The sequence below is a fragment of the Homarus americanus genome, unplaced genomic scaffold (genome assembly GCF_018991925.1).
Source record: "Homarus americanus isolate GMGI-L3 unplaced genomic scaffold, GMGI_Hamer_2.0 scaffold42718, whole genome shotgun sequence".
Classification (NCBI taxonomy): Eukaryota; Metazoa; Arthropoda; class Malacostraca; order Decapoda; family Nephropidae; genus Homarus; species Homarus americanus.
In genome coordinates, this window is record NW_024718841.1 from 1 (window position 1) to 16468 (window position 16468).

Here is a 16468-nt window from a genome sequence, read left to right on the forward strand (position 1 = left end):
AAAAGCCCCAAAACTGGATTCTTGCCGTAACTACTTATAACTTCTCAACCAATCGTTTAATACATCAAATTTATAACACCAGAAATAATTATTGGTCCTGTTTATGCTTGACTTTAATTAATTCAGTAAAGTACATAAAGTTACCTACAAGATGAGTATGTTTAGTAAATAATAAAGTACTCTTAGCAACATTCACTTGTAATACTGTACCAGGCCTGTGACTGACCCACTCGAGGAATTCATTGACGTAAAGTTAGTGGAAAGTAAAAATATTCATCACAAATCAATAATTTCTGGGTCAAAGTCATTGAGAGAAAACATTTAAAATATATTAACAAAACTATGAACCAAAGATACAGGAAATATTATTTTCTATTGAGTTTATAAATTTGGTTCTGTCAAGTGTTAAGGAATTTTGTCTAAAACACTACAGTTCATTTTGTCATTACTATATTTAAAACATTTTTATGGTTAAAAAATTTGAATATTAATTTTACATTTTATTTTGTACAGAAATGTTGTTCTGAACACTGGAGTGCCGTGCTGCCCTAAACTGTGCTTACTGGCTACTGCCTTGGACTTCCCTGTGCTTGCTTGCTTGCTGGCTGGCTGCTGCCCTGGACGGCTCTGCTCTGTACTTGCTTGCTGGCTGGCTGCTGCCCTGGACGGCTCTGCTCTGTGTGTGCTGCTGTCCTAGATGGCTCTGCTCTGTGTGCTGCTGCTGCCGCCCTGGACTACTGCTCCCCTGGACGGCTCTGCTCTGTGCATGCTGCTGCCCTGGACGGCTCTGCTCTGTGCTTGCTGCCCTGGCCTGCAAATTTAGAGCCATTAAGTTTCCATTAATAAATGTCTAAATGTCATTACGTCTTTATTAACCTTTTCCAGCATTTACAATATTTTCAACTTTTACAGAAAATTGACTAAGTTCAGCTTCAGATTTTGAAGCAAAATAATTTAATAAAATACTTGAAAAAAATATCTTAATTCATTATATACAAATATAATATACAAATGAAAAATAAACAATATATAAATAATATATATATACTGTATATATAAATAAAAAAATATAAAATATAAAAAAATATATATAAATAAAATATATAAATAAAAAATATATAAATAAATAAAATATAATTAAATAAAAAAATATAAAATAAAATATATATTAATAAAAAATATATATAAATAAAATATATAAATAAAAATATATAAAATAAAAAAAATAACTAAAATAACCTAAAAACCTGAAAAAAAAATAGCTAAAAATATGAAAAAATTAGCATTTTTTTAATGAAAAAAATGGCTAAAAATTGCAAAATTTGAGCAAAAAAAATTGCCCTTTTTTTACCCTTAAGTGTTTTTTGAGTTTGCCATTGCCAGGACTAACGTTGAAAAAATTTGGTAAAAGATAATCGGAAGCGTCTCCGGAGGAAGGCCTTCAAATTATCATTCACCAATAATATAAAAAAATACAAGCATAATGGATTACCTGGCCGTGGGAAGAGTAACTCAGTAGGGGCCCAGTGAGTTACTCTCCCCACGTCCAGGTAGTCCGTTATGCCTTATAATACACAGATGACAAGCTGGAGCTCGTAAGAATGGCACAAATGTTTTACCTCTAAAACCACACAAAAATTTATTACTCAAAATATGCCCAGGAATAATTTTGGCCATTTTTGGACTTAGAATATTTTTAAACAATGAATTTTTGGACTTAAAATAAATTTTGGACTTAGAATATTTTAAACGATGAATTTTTAGACTCGGCAGATTTTTAAAGATGAATTTTTGGACTTAGAATATTTTAAACGAATTTTAGGACTTAGAATATTTTTAAAGATGAATTTTAGGACTTAGAATATTTTTAAAGATGAATTTTTGGACTTTGAATATTTGCAAACAATGAATTTTTGGACTTTCATTGAATAGGATCGCTGTAATTCGTACTTCGGTTTAATTCGTATGTTTCTCAAAAAATTAATTGAACGATTTGAATTTGGAATGAATATGAAATAACTGAGTGGTTCAAAAAGTTGCCTTGGCTGTCATATACAATATCATATTTATAATTATTGTGCAAATATAAATAGTTATAAAATGTACTTACAATAATAAAGTAAATAATACATTAATAAATAATGAGAGGTGAGATCGTAGATGATATTCCATAAGTGTAACGGCCACACGGGTAAATGAAGTAAAATCCCTCATTGGAGAAATATAAGATGAAATTTTGGAGCTGATCTGACTATAGTGCATTTTTTATCAGATGAGAAGAGATGCCCCGCCCCCTCCTCAAGAGTTACACCAGATTGGCTGTTGCAAATCTGTCCGATTTCCTCCTGAAGTAATGATGTATTTCTAAATGAGTTTATTCATAATGACCATTTCTGACGAGAAAGACATTTAGCTAAATTATATAAAGATTCATACATTAATTATATCAAACATAAACACGTAGGAAGTTTATCAGAAATATTATACAAGAATTAACTGTTAAACTCTGGTGGCAAATTGACGCTTTCGGAGGACGCATTTAATATATACTTATTTTTACCCACAATAATACACAAATTACGTATCTCTTCTCAGCTGGGATAAAACACACAATAGGTCCCTCTTCTGCCAACTAACACAACAAAACAAGGGAGAAACACATAGAACAAAGGAACAGTCTCCTGAGTTAGGTAGGTTGGGGATTAATCTTCTTGATGAGAGCAGTGGACCCCAGACCTGATCCTCAATACTATTACACTTTCTGAATATCATCCACATATTATCAGTTCACCTCACAATGTACAGTAAGTCTTACATTTATTTATTACTGTATTATTTACTTTATTATTACTGTTTGTGCACTTAAAAAATATTTGTTTGCACAGTAATTATAAATAAGATTATTTTGTGTGGCAGTCAAGGCATGGTAACTGAGTATGTTTGTTGGTTGGAATAATGAGGAACAATCTGAACAGAAAACGAACGAATAATTGAACAAAAAGATTGAGAAAGTGTCGAATAATGTCAAAATATTCGGAACTTGGTTAATTTTTATTTTCAGTAATTCGGTGCACCACAAACGGCACTATACCCTCATTGATTTGACAAAAGAGACTCTGCGTCACTCGAATGACTGAAAATACGAATTAACTGAGTTCCGAATATTTTGATATTACTAGACAATTCCTAAATTTTTTGTGTTCAATTACTGTATTCATTTGTTTTCTGTTCAGATTGTTCCTCATCATTCCAACCAACAAACATACTCAGGTACTATAGTAGCACCGACATTTCTTTACAACCTATCCTCATGTCATTCTTTGCCTACCTCTAACTCCCCTCCCCTCCACATTCATTCGTGTATCTCTTGACCCAGTTAGTTTCCTCCTTTCTCTCCTGAACCATCTCAGTTTAGCCTCCAGGTACTGTACTTCTCTCTGTTGCCAACCATCTTCCACATCTCATATAATCTTCTTTTCTCTTTTTATTTCTCTTTCCACTTCATCATTCCCGCCATCAACCACACTCAACGGAACATCTTTTATTATGGCCTGTCAACTCACAAGAAAATGCTTCCTTTACATTCAGTTCCTTCACAATTCCAACACTCTCCTTCTTGGAACATCCACCTTCTTCCTCTCCCTCCATCTTTAACTAACACACACACACAAGCAACCTGTTCTAATTTCCTGACCAAATTGTAGCCAATCTGGGTTTCTGTGCCACCTGCCTTAGGCCTACATGGTCAGCCTACTTGCCCTATTCTTAAACACATGTTACATTCCATCCCCAAACTCAAGTGTTCTTTCACCTTCAGTATTCCTTATTCCAAAGCCCTTCCCACCACGCACAACTTCCTTACCCAGCGCGACAAATTTGGACAATAAAAATAGTTTGTTTTAACGGAGATCACAACATTATAAACTGTACCTCCTAAAACAACATTAACTGCCATGACTATAACAGAATAACTGCCGCTTAAGTCACTCAACAGATTTTACGGCAACATTAAATGACACCGAACTTATGAGATAGAATTCCTTAATGAACAATAAAATGTATTTACGGTTTAGTTTAACCTAAATGGTAAATATATGTAAAGTACCTGAATGGTTCAACAGTCTCACTAAATCTTATTAATTCTAAAATCCTTAAAAACACAAAAGGATATGATTTTGCTCTTTAATTTCAAATCATATTGTGATGGCATTCTAAGTCCAGGTAAATTTAAGATAAATTTAGCCAAATTATACCTGGATAAACAGTGAGAAATAAAGGTGTTCATGGTTTATAATTAAAATAAGACAAATTGTCAATCTTCCAGAGCCACAGCTAAACACCTCAGTTTAATATTGACCTCCACCTCACACTGGCTCACACTACAACAGAGTAACACCTGTGATGAAACAACATTATCAGGGAAAAGATCAAAATATTTACATACACTAGACCACTTTAGATAGATAGATATATATTTATTATGTAAACTTATCATATAAGTTTACAATTGGTTCAACCTGCATATAGACAATGTAGGTATACAGTTTAGCATGTATATAGCCAATACAGGTATACAGTTCACCATGTATATAGACAATACTGTATAGGTATACAGTTCAGTATATTGTATTAGCCTCTGTCACATTAATATTATATAAATATGAGCTAAGGACATATATTCATTATATACATTATATCACCCAGACTATTGAGCATACAGCTACATAAGGATTTGTTCTGTCACACCTCCTAGGGTGAACAGCCCATAAACATGTGTTCTGTCACACCTTCTAGGGTGTACAACACATAAACATGTGTTCTGTCACACCTCCTAGGGTGAACAGCCCATAAACATGTGTTCTGTCACACCTTCTAGGGTGTACAACACATAAACATGTGTTCTGTCACACCTCCTAGGGTGAACAGCCCATAAACATGTGTTCTGTCACACCTTCTAGGGTGTACAACACATAAACATGTGTTCTGTCACACCTCCTAGGGTGAACAGCCCATAAACATGTGTTCTGTCACACCTTCTAGGGTGTACAACACATAAACATGTGTTCTGTCACACCTCCTAGGGTGAACAGCCCATAAACATGTGTTCTGTCACACCTTCTAGGGTGTACAGCCCTCTTGTGTCACACCTCCCTAGAATTGTACAGCCTATAAACATTTGTTCTGTCACACCTCCTAGGGTGTACAGCCCTCAGCTGTTGTTCTGTCACACCTCCTAGGGTGTACAGCCCATAAACATTTGATCTGTCCTCCTCCTAGGGGTGTGCAACCCGCAAAGCTTGTTGTTCTGTCACACCTCCTAGGGTTTACAGCCCATAAACATTTGTTCTGTCACACCTCCTAGGGTGTACAGCCCATAAACATTTGTTCTGTCACACCTCCTAGGGTGTACAGCCCATAAACATTTGTTCTGTCACACCTCCTAGGGTGTACAGCCCATAAACATTTGTTGTCACACCTCCTAGGGTGTAAAGCCCATTAAACTACAGACTCAACCCTCAGTGTGTGGTAGGCTGTTTAGTTAATGACCTGTTGAAGTGTGGTTACTCTTCAACCACCAGTCACCAGACTCAAGAGAGTTCAGCCCAGTTCACAGCCCGACATGATGCCCTAAAGTCGTGTCGTGTCACCAGCTCTCCGGGCTGTACCTCTCTCTAAATATATCAGCTAATTACAAGCCAATAGCTAATGCTCATTAGTCTGTCAATACCAAATAATTGTACAGACATTACTACCCAATATAACTATTAAATCAACACGTGTTTTTACATTAAACCCAGGAACAACGAGTGAAGAGAAAATTACCTGTGTGTCTTGTTTACTTTACAAGCTAAGATAATTACAAGTACAACCCAGGACAGCTGTGACGATTTAAACTATCAACGACTGTATCAAAGGTGACATGACGTGAGATGACCCGATATCTCACTCAGCTGTATCAAAGGTGAGATGACCTATATCTCCTCAGCTGTATCAAGGTAACATGACGTGAGATGACCTATATCTCACTCAGCTGCATCAAGGTGACATGACGTGAGATGACCCTATATCTCACTCAGCTGCATCAAAAGGTGACATGACGTGAGATGACCCTATATCTCACTCCAGCTGTATCAAAGGTGACATGACGTGAGATGACCCTATATCTCCACTCAGCTGCATCAAAAGGGCGACATGACGTGAGATGACCCTATATCTCCTCAGCTGCATCAAGGTGACATGACGTGAGATGACCTATATCTCACTCAGCTGTATCAAAGGTGACATGACATTGAGATGACCTATATCTCACTCCAGCTGTATCAAAGGTGACATGACGTGAGATGACCTATGTCTCACTCGGCTGCATCAAAGGTACCAGCGACTAACCTACACTCGTTCAGGCAAGTGTTAACAAGTGAGATAGTTTGGTATCTTACCACAGCTAAAACAATATAGACAACACAGGTATACAGTTTACCATGTATATAGACAACACAGGTATACAGTTCAGTATATATTGTGGAAAATGTATACCGTAATTCCATGTAATAATTGTGAATTATAAATAAAACCTGGTAACAACCTGCCCCGTGGAGCATTGAAGCAACTATCCTCATTTACTCAGTGAGCATTATAGAGGAACAGTCCTTAGTGTTCCTGACCTGCATCTGATAATGGCTGAACCACATCATCAAGGTCAAAAGTAAGTAATAAAAAATGGCTTTGTTATAAACCACCAAGTGCCGTTGAGGACGTCTGTGTTGTGAGATCCACTACATCTTCACACAATAATAATTCTTGGCTTTTCCACGATAAAGGCCAGAGGGAAGATGGAGTGGCAAGAGAAGGCTGCCTTATAGTTGTGTGTGATCAAGACTCATTCATCAGTGGCATAGAAGCTCACTATGGCCAAGTCAACATTAAATAAGGATTCACCTTTGTATAATTTAACGTAGCGACATCGTAATTACCAGTAATGAGCCGTTTGGGCAGCTGGTCTGTTAATACTGTACAGTATGAGAGGAAACTGTAGTATTGTACCTGGAGAAAACCTGCCATGTTTGGTAGTGAGGGTAACATCTGTCCCAGGCTGGGGAATGAACCCAGGACATAGTAATGCACCACTAAAGATATACAACTCCTAGTATCTGAGAGACAATTACCAGTGTTTTAGTATAAAAACAATAAACAATATTTTCTTGGTTCTAAAGTGGTCTAGTTGCTGAATATATTGGACATTTTCCTGCAAATATTTGTATTCCAGGTATTAATCACATGCATTGTCAACTGTCTATCATGGTTAGTATAGTAGTTCTGTCTACAGTACATATAAGACAGATACTGTATACTGTAGACAGATGGACAGAAAGATGTAGAGAGATATACCATATTTCCCACCATATGACATATTTTTTATTACGTCGGCAGGAGTCAGCCCACGAGGGGGGAGCACATCCCTGTCTCCCACATCTTTAGTGAAACAGTTGTCAAATGGCATGCAGTATTTTTTCCTTCCTCTTATTTATTATTATTATTTATATTTGTTCCTCACATTGAGGGGTCAACTGCACTGTACAGGTTATGGGACACATTGCAATTTTTCTCATTTAAATATCTGTTCCTTTTATGAAAGTTTAGTTTAGGTGAACTTTCTTGAGACTATAAACCTTTCATGCTATATCTGTGGTTGCCTTTAATATGGTGAGAAATACAGTACAGTAGTATAGATAGATAGATAGATAGATAGCCTGAAAGCTAGAGAGAAAGATAGAACAAAATCATCATCACCATCCAAATCATACAGCCATTTTCCACACCATCTCTTGCAGTTTGTCTTGTCAGGTTCTAAGATCATTTCTTACAATCTCTCCTCCTCACTACATTTAGAGTCATACACCACTTAACCCAGCTGGTCTCATCCATTCTCCCCACACTCCCGATCTCGGTCTACTTATATGTAAATCTTGGCCGATACTCTCAATACCCAGCCGTCCTCTTAGCTCTGAACGGTGATTCTCATCTTTCAGCGTCACAGTACACATCCACCTCACCATTCTCATTTCCGCTCACTCAAGACTGCATATGTCATGTCACCCAGGCAGCAGAACTCATCCATGACTCACAACACAGCAGCCTTCAGTACCCTCTGCAGCACTGATCATGTCACCCAGGCAGCAGAACTCATCTATCATCCATGACTCACAACACAGCAGCCTTCAGCACCCTCTCCAGCACTGATCATGTCACCAGGCAGCAGAACTCATCTGTCATCCATGACTCACAACACAGTAGCCTTCAGAACCCTTTCCAGCACTGATCATGTCACCCAGGCAGCAGAACTCATCCATGACTCACAACACAGCAGCCTTCAGCACCCTCTCCAGCACTGATCATGTCACCCAGGCAGCAGAACTTATCCATGACTCACAACACAGCAGCCTTTCAGCACCCCCTCCAGCACTGATCATGTCACCCAGTCAGCAGAATTCATCCATCATCCATGACTCACAACACAGCAGCCTTCAGCACCCCTTCCAGCACTGATCATGTAACCCAGGCAACATAACTCATCCATGACTCACAACAGCAACCTTCAGCACCCCTCAGCCGATAAGGGCACCCAGGCAACAGAACTCATCCGTCATAACAGCAACCTTCAGCACCCCCTCCAGCACTGATCATGTCACCCAGGCAGCAGAACCCATCCATGACTCACACAGCAGCCTTCAGCACCCCTCCAGCACTGATCATGTCACGGGGGCAGCAGAACCCATTCCGCGACTCACAACACAGCAACCTTCAGCACCCCCAGCACTGATCATGTCACCCAGGCAGCAGAACTCATCCATGACTCATAACACAGCAACCTTCAGCACCCCCTCCAGCACTGATCATGTCACCCAGGCAGCAGAACTCATCCATGACTCATAACACAGCAACCTTCAGCACCCCATCCAGCACTGATTATGTCACCCAGGCAGCAGAACCCATTCCATGACTCACAACACAGCAGCCTTCAGCACCCCTCCAGCACTGATCATGTCACCCAGGCAGCAGAACCCATTCCATGACTCACAACACAGCAGCCTTCAGCACCCCCTCAGCACTGATCATGTCACCCAGGCAGCAGAACCCATTCCATGACTCACAACACAGCAGCCTTCAGCACCCCCTCCAGCACTGATCATGTCACCCAGGCAGCAGAACCCATTCCATGACTCACAACACAGCAGCCTTCAGCACCCCCTCCAGCACTGATCATGTCACCCAGGCAGCAGAACCCATTCCATGACTCACAACACAGCAGCCTTCAGCACCCCCTCCAGCACTGATCATGTCACCCAGGCAGCAGAACTCATCCACACAGTCCACGGATAATCTTCAGTGTTGAGTTTCTTCAGTCTTGTCATGGACACATATTTACCTGCACATACATAACACTTACAGTCAGCAACATCCTGCAGTCTGCCATCCACTCCACTGTACATCTTGTGTACCCACCTTCCTCACTCACTGTACCTCTTGTGTACCCACCATCCTCATTCACTGTACCTCTTGTGTACCCACCTTCCTCACTCACTGTACCACTTGTGTACCCACCATCATTCACTGTACCTCTTGTGTATCCACCTTCCTCACTCAATGTCAATATCTTTCTTACTGATAGCATAGATATAGATAAGACAGATGCTTGTATATATAAAGACAGTCTGATAGATGATATAGATACCAAACAGACAGACATACAGGTATTGAAAGACTGATAGAAAGATATAGAAGCACAGATAGATAAAGATAGACAGTTAGACAGACATAAAGACATACTTGTAGCAGCAGAGTCTCCATGATCCAGTTGTTAATTTCTCAAGGGTTTAGTCGTTAACACATCTGGAACAAACAAACAAAAACAGTTAATATACACAACAGTTTATGATAAAAATATGTCCATAAATTAATAGTTATTCAGTACAGCAGTTGTTTGTTTTCCAATGTCGTATGTTTCCATTAGAACAGTATTGCTCACACCACATTCTAGTTTCTTAATTATTTCAAGTTTGTCACTCAATTTCAACGAGTTATTCTTTCTCTTCACACAACGAAGTTTATCACCTATAGGAGCCATTATCATGGGCTTGTACAGTACTCTGTAAATGGAAAGAGTAAGACTCAAAATAATGTTATGTTACACCGGTATTCTATTCATACTGTGCTTGATATAATGCATTCACGGAAATGTAATATTTTTGCTGAAATGGCGTACGTATCACAGTGGAAAGTTGGATAAAATCGTGACGAAAACAATGACTTAATCTTTCTTTCGTTCAAAAGATGTTACCGTAATCCCTTTTCGAATGGTTTTCAGTTAAAAAACTGTTGTATTACAATAATATTCTATCCTAATTGACTTGAATAAATACTACGATACCATATTTCTGAATATTTTCATTAAAATCCATCAAAATCATTTTCCTTGTCATCGTCTGCAGCACCAAACAGCTTCTCCCAGTCCTCTCCTTGAACGGGGCTAGAGGGTACGTGTTTTTCGAATCGTTTTCAGTTAAAAAACTATTACATCACACGTATATTTTACTTAAACTGCGCCCGAATGAATATATTCTTGGAAATAAATAGTGTTGCTGAAACGTGATGTATTTCAATGTAAATTAGGATAAAAATACATGACGAAAACAAAAGACTTTACCTAAGCTTCCGATGTTCTTAAGATGTTACTCGTTTTTTTAATAGTTTTCGGATGAAATTCTGTTATATTACAATGATATTCTATTCATACTGTGCTTGATATAATACATGTAATAGTTTTTTAACTGAAAACGATTCGAAAAACACGTACCCTCTAGCCCTGTTCAAGGAGAAGACTGGGAGGAGCTCTTTGGTGCTTAAGACGATGACAATGAAATAGATTTTGATGGATTTTAATGAAAATATTCAGAAATATGGTATCGTAGTACTTATTTAAGTGAATTAGGATAGAATATTATTGTAATACAACAGTAGTGACGACGTGGAGGAGGCGGAGGCATAGAGCGGGGAGGTGCGGTGACTGGCGGCAGCAGGGACGAGTGGGGATGCCAGCCAGTACATTACGGATGTACAGTATTAATTGATTTTATAGCTCTTTTTGCATTTTAATATTAAATACCGTACATTACGTTTCAACAAAACTACTATTTATTTCTGAGAATACGGAAATGTAATATTTTGGCTGAAATGACGTACATATTACAGTGGAAAGTGGGATAAAATTGTGACGAAAACAATGACTTTCGCTTTCTTTCGTTCAAAACACGTTACCGTAATCACTTTTTGAATGGTTTTCAGTTGTGGGATTATGAGGCTAATGATAGGATAGAATATTATTGTAATACGGTACGGTACAACAGTTTTTTAACTCAAAACCATTCGAAATGCGATTACGGTAAAATCTTTCGAACAACGAGAGAAAGCGAAAGTCATTGTTTTCGTCATGATTTTATCCCACTTTCCACTGTAATATGTACGTCATTTCAGCCAAAATATTACATTTTCATATTTATTTCTGAGAATATATTCATTCAGTCACAGTTAAGGTAAAATATACTTGTGATGTAATATTTTAATGAGAATATGGTATAGTAGTTTTCTTTTGTTTCAAATTTAATTCACAAAGATTGATGTTTCAAATGTAATGAACAAAAATTTATGTACAGTATCTATAAATAAACTTTAAAAAATGAATACTTTGTTTTACATCGTCCTGTTGTACTGCGCACATCATTGTCATCCCTAAAAATCCCATCTAATTCATATTACGCTACATAACATTCAAATGCACAGCGCTTGTAGAACCCCAGAAAACGGGAAACATTGAGAAAGGACAACTCACCTACTCAAGGTTCCTAGACCCTGTGTTGTATTGTACCCAGGTATAGTTATATCATATCACGTGTATGTATTCATAGCATTAAGGATCACTCAGGGTAGGCATAAGATGAATGTTAAAGTCCAGTTGAGCCGGACTAGGGTACTGTAAGACTAAGTGTGGATCAGGGTTTGAAGGTCCTACTATTTACGTCTGTGAGCGTGGAGCGAACATAACTCCAACAGATATCATATGAAAATACATGAGAACAATGATCTGGAAAAAGGATAAATGTATCAGAACTATGTGAGGTGTTGACAGTGATCTAGAAACTATACTGGAAAGGAAATATCGTGTATGCGTCGGTATGAATTTAATACACCTCGTAGCCTCACGTGACATATACCCACGACAGGTACAGTGATCAGAGAATCTTATGTCTGTGTTCAAATAGTGCAATGTGTGAGAGGAGGATCCCTCATTACAGTTTTTAAGTGAAGTTGATACACCCCCGCCATGATCATTCGGCTTTGGTTTCAAGGCGCGCCATGTACCCGCCTCAGATGCCCGTTGATATTAAAATCCCAGGCATTTAACCAAGCACTAGCAAACCAAGACCTGACCTTAGTGTGTAATTTAGGATTAATATATGTGTTTATAAGAAATGAGTGACAAGATACCGTGAAGTGTTCAGGTGAGAACCATAAGAAACAAAAGTGTAAATTGAGGATTGGAAACTGTAGGCCTATGTGACGAGAAGCGGCGGGAAGCAGGCCTTAGTCTTTCCCGTTCTGCCGTCACCACAGGTCAGTGTCCTAGCGGGCTATATCCCGCCCTACAAGTAAGGTTGATAAATAGCAGTTACTACAGTTTAAAGCTTTGCCGGATATATAAGTGTGATAGGGATGTGTTAAGGGGTGGGATAACCGCCCGTCAGGCATTATTGCTTAGTCTTTCCCGTTCTGCCGTCACCACAGGTGCCACGTGGTTGGGGTATCTTGCCGCCCGGCTGCCATTGTCTCCTTGAGCGCCACACCAGGTGGGGAATGACTCCCCACTATACCAGTCCACTATGAACCGGTGGATTCCCAGCACACCACTCCACATGAATAGTCACAACTAAGGAGACCGTGAGAAACTGCGGTCGTCACTTGGAGCGACCTATAATACCAGGCGTAGAAATAGTGCTGGTATGTCTCTAGGTGAAGCCCTCGTCTTTACCCACCGAGGGCGGTGTGCGAACGAGGTGCCCGTTGTGTATACCTAAAAGTCACAAGGAGTCACATACTTGCAGGTATGGAGTGTAACAGGTGTGTTGAGATGGTGCTACTATGTATGATAACCGACGGTGCTAAAATCCACACCAGTGGAACAGTCTGATGTGTTAAGGGATATTGTAAGAAGGAACGACCGAGATACGGCGTTCACCGATTGTTATGCAATAAGTGGGTGGATGACCCGCCAGTAATGTAGGAGTCTGGGGCCCAGCTGGGTAACCAAAATTCCGTTGTTCTTCTGAGGAAGGCCAATTCATGTATGTTGTTTTTACCAGTATGTTTTAGAAGGAATAAATCAATTAAGACATGTTATGGTTTCCCCCTTCTTTACCCTCATCGATCTGGTCAATGGAAAACCTAACCCAATGCCTAGTCCACTCTGCCTGCTACCTAACGAGCTACATGCTGTCCAGAGGGGGTCTGGTGGCAGCGACCCTTAGACATTAAGATTAGAGTTAAATTATCCCCTTAGATTTAGTGACCCCCAGATCTAGCAGTATACTGTGTATACCATACCATGCATTTGGTTACTTTGGGCTTGCTATTATGATGCAAGAGATCTGCCCTGGCAGCTGTACCGACACTCACAGCCGGTGGTGCGTCGTTTCCATTGTTTACTGGTAGTTCCTGGTAAATATTTTTCAACCTAACGAAACTATTAGCCGTTTAGAGGTCAACCCCTAATTTTTTGCCAAATAATTTGGTCTTAAAAACTCGAACTACACACAGGTATACATGGTAAATAAGGACATGGGGGGGCCAGGGGTTTTTTAGGGGGGGGGGAGGCAAAAGTACACGGATTTTTAACATTCATGGGTATCTCTCTTACCTAACCCCCGTGTATGTTTAGGGCTGACTGTATGTATGCATGCATAAAACAAGTAGAGTATTAATAAACATGATGGTTCATGTGCTATAACAGGAACAGGTACTGCAGTAAGAGGTGTAGTATTACCTGGGCCTCGGCCATATCCTGCCAAACACTGTGCCTTTAACCTCTCCGAACCGCTTCGTTTTGACGATATAATCAAAGATAGCCGTTCTTTCCTCGTGGGAGTAGTATACATCTTTTCTGTAAAAGAAAACTTATGATAATATACTTTGTTTAATATTTGTTCACACAACTAAAAGGAATATCCTTCCTTCTTTAGGCATTTGCCTCCAGGTGTAATGTTAACCTACATCTATTGAGGATAAAATCTTTCACCTACAAATTGACAATAACACATTTGCTGTAATCAGACATATCTAGTTGCCTCAACCCCAACAATAACCGAATTTTTTCTCCCAAATTTTCTTATTATTGTGGACTAATACTGTAAAACAAGTTAATGATCACCAAAAACAGCACTCATCTTACACCCCCCTCATAAACCCCCCAAAATAAAATAATAATAAAAAACTCATTTGCCTATCAGTATTTATCTTTCCGTCCCTATTATTAGCCAGAGATTTATAATATTGCTAAGTATAATAGTGTGAAATAATAAGGAAACACCACTATAAAGGTGCTCCTCTACTTAAGAACGTTCAAGAAAATTCCAGATAAAACAAACATTACCTAAGAGAAGAGTGAGCCAGGTTTTAAGGCTGTATTAAAGGGTATAGCTGGGCTAAATATCCATCATCTTTTCAGTTTTTACAATAAGTTTGGTATCTACAGGAGTAAAGTTGGACTTACAAACAAGCCTCAAGAACGTAACTCTTTCGCAAGTAGAGGAGCATCTGTACTTCATTTTTTTCTCAGCTGAGAAAAGATGCCCCGCCCCATGACTGTATTGCTCTAATTTTATCCAAAATTTTATTATAACATGCATATTATCTCGATATTACTACATATTAATTCACAGAAATAAACAAACATGTTGTCAGTGAAGAAGAACACTCACCTCAACCCAAGAAACAGGAAGTTTGCAGGTGTAAGTCCTGGACCCACTCTCCAGAGGATTTTTTCAAAGCACACTAAGTCTCGGTAATTTCCAGGAAGGTCACCTGCAACAAGAAAGTCTCTTTCAGAAACAGGTAATTAAACACAATTGAAATCTTAACTATAAAATAGAAGGAGTGACGACAACTTGTTTCAGTTGCTCTCCACCCATAGCAGGAAAAGGCTGATATCATCATAATCATCTCCAACATTTCATGTCCATTTCCCACAGTTGTGTGCATAGCCATGATTACCTGATGGCAGCTCTCTAAGCTGCATAATGTCTTTTAATAACATCATAAAGATTAAGTTGTAAATGTGTCCATCAAACTTTGAGGGCTTGGAACCCTTGGAAGCTCTAAACTAGAGTGATTAGGGCTAAACTGACCATCAGCCAACTTCCCCCTAACCATGTCCCATGATCAGATGTTTGACAAAGCAAGGTTGTCCATGGTGGCTTGGAAGGTATGGAAATCACTCTCAAGTTTTCACAGCACATGAGTTACCAATTATTTACTTGTCAGACTTTATCACTGAGCGGGAAGAAGAATCAACCCCACATAATCCACTGACCTCTTATGATGACATCAAAGGAGGAGGATGGGATCTCATTAATTCTTTTTAGGCTCTATTATCAAACAGGATTTCAGGATCTATCCTTTATAACTAGTTATCTGTCAAAAATAACTAATGAATGCTTAAGCTGTGCTGTACAAAGAGCACTCTCATGAAGAAGACCTGACCACAGTTGATACAAAACTGTACCACGTATGAAAATATGGAAGTTAAAGACACACGTAATGAAAATTGAAAATGCCCGAACTGCAAAGGACATCACCGCACTTTGGCAGCACGATGCCCAGTAAGGAAGGATATCATCAAAGACATGAATGAAAAGGAAAAATCGAACAAACATATAGAAACTTACCCAACCAAAACCTATGCTGCAATAACAAAGTTGCAAGACACTACAGATGGCACGCACGCGCCATCTATCGGACAATCCCAGAACCAGAAATTTGACACGGACAGTCCCTCGCTTAATTCAGATTTCGTCCGATATCGGGATTAAAGGGGTCCGTTTTAACGAGGGTCTACCCTTCACCACACTAGCCACACCGATACATGCCCACATAATCAACGTGGCTAACACGGGAACATTCGGAAAAACTATCAGAGAAATGTTGGCAGCGAACAACCTACCACAGGTAAACTTCCCACACAATGCCCCATCAGCAGACATTTTCAAAATAATAACCAAAAACAGTCTAGGAATCACCAGCAAAGAAAGGGAAGATAAAATAACACAACAAGAAAATTGCACAGGAGCAGAGACTGCAATGGATACAACCCACTCCCAAATAACCACAAGACCCTAGAGAACACAACCAACCAATCAGCTAA

General features: G+C 39.1%; 1 long non-coding RNA gene across 1 annotated transcript; it reads right to left on the minus strand.

Annotated features, from left to right (window-relative positions):
• Positions 1 to 433: 433 nt before the first annotated feature.
• Positions 434 to 14138, minus strand: LOC121859855. Its single transcript, XR_006087741.1, has 3 exons — positions 14093 to 14138; positions 9826 to 9888; positions 434 to 811 (listed from the first exon to the last, which is right to left on the minus strand). It is a non-coding gene; the product is annotated as an uncharacterized LOC121859855 (long non-coding RNA).
• Between the last annotated feature and the right edge of the window lie 2330 nt (positions 14139 to 16468).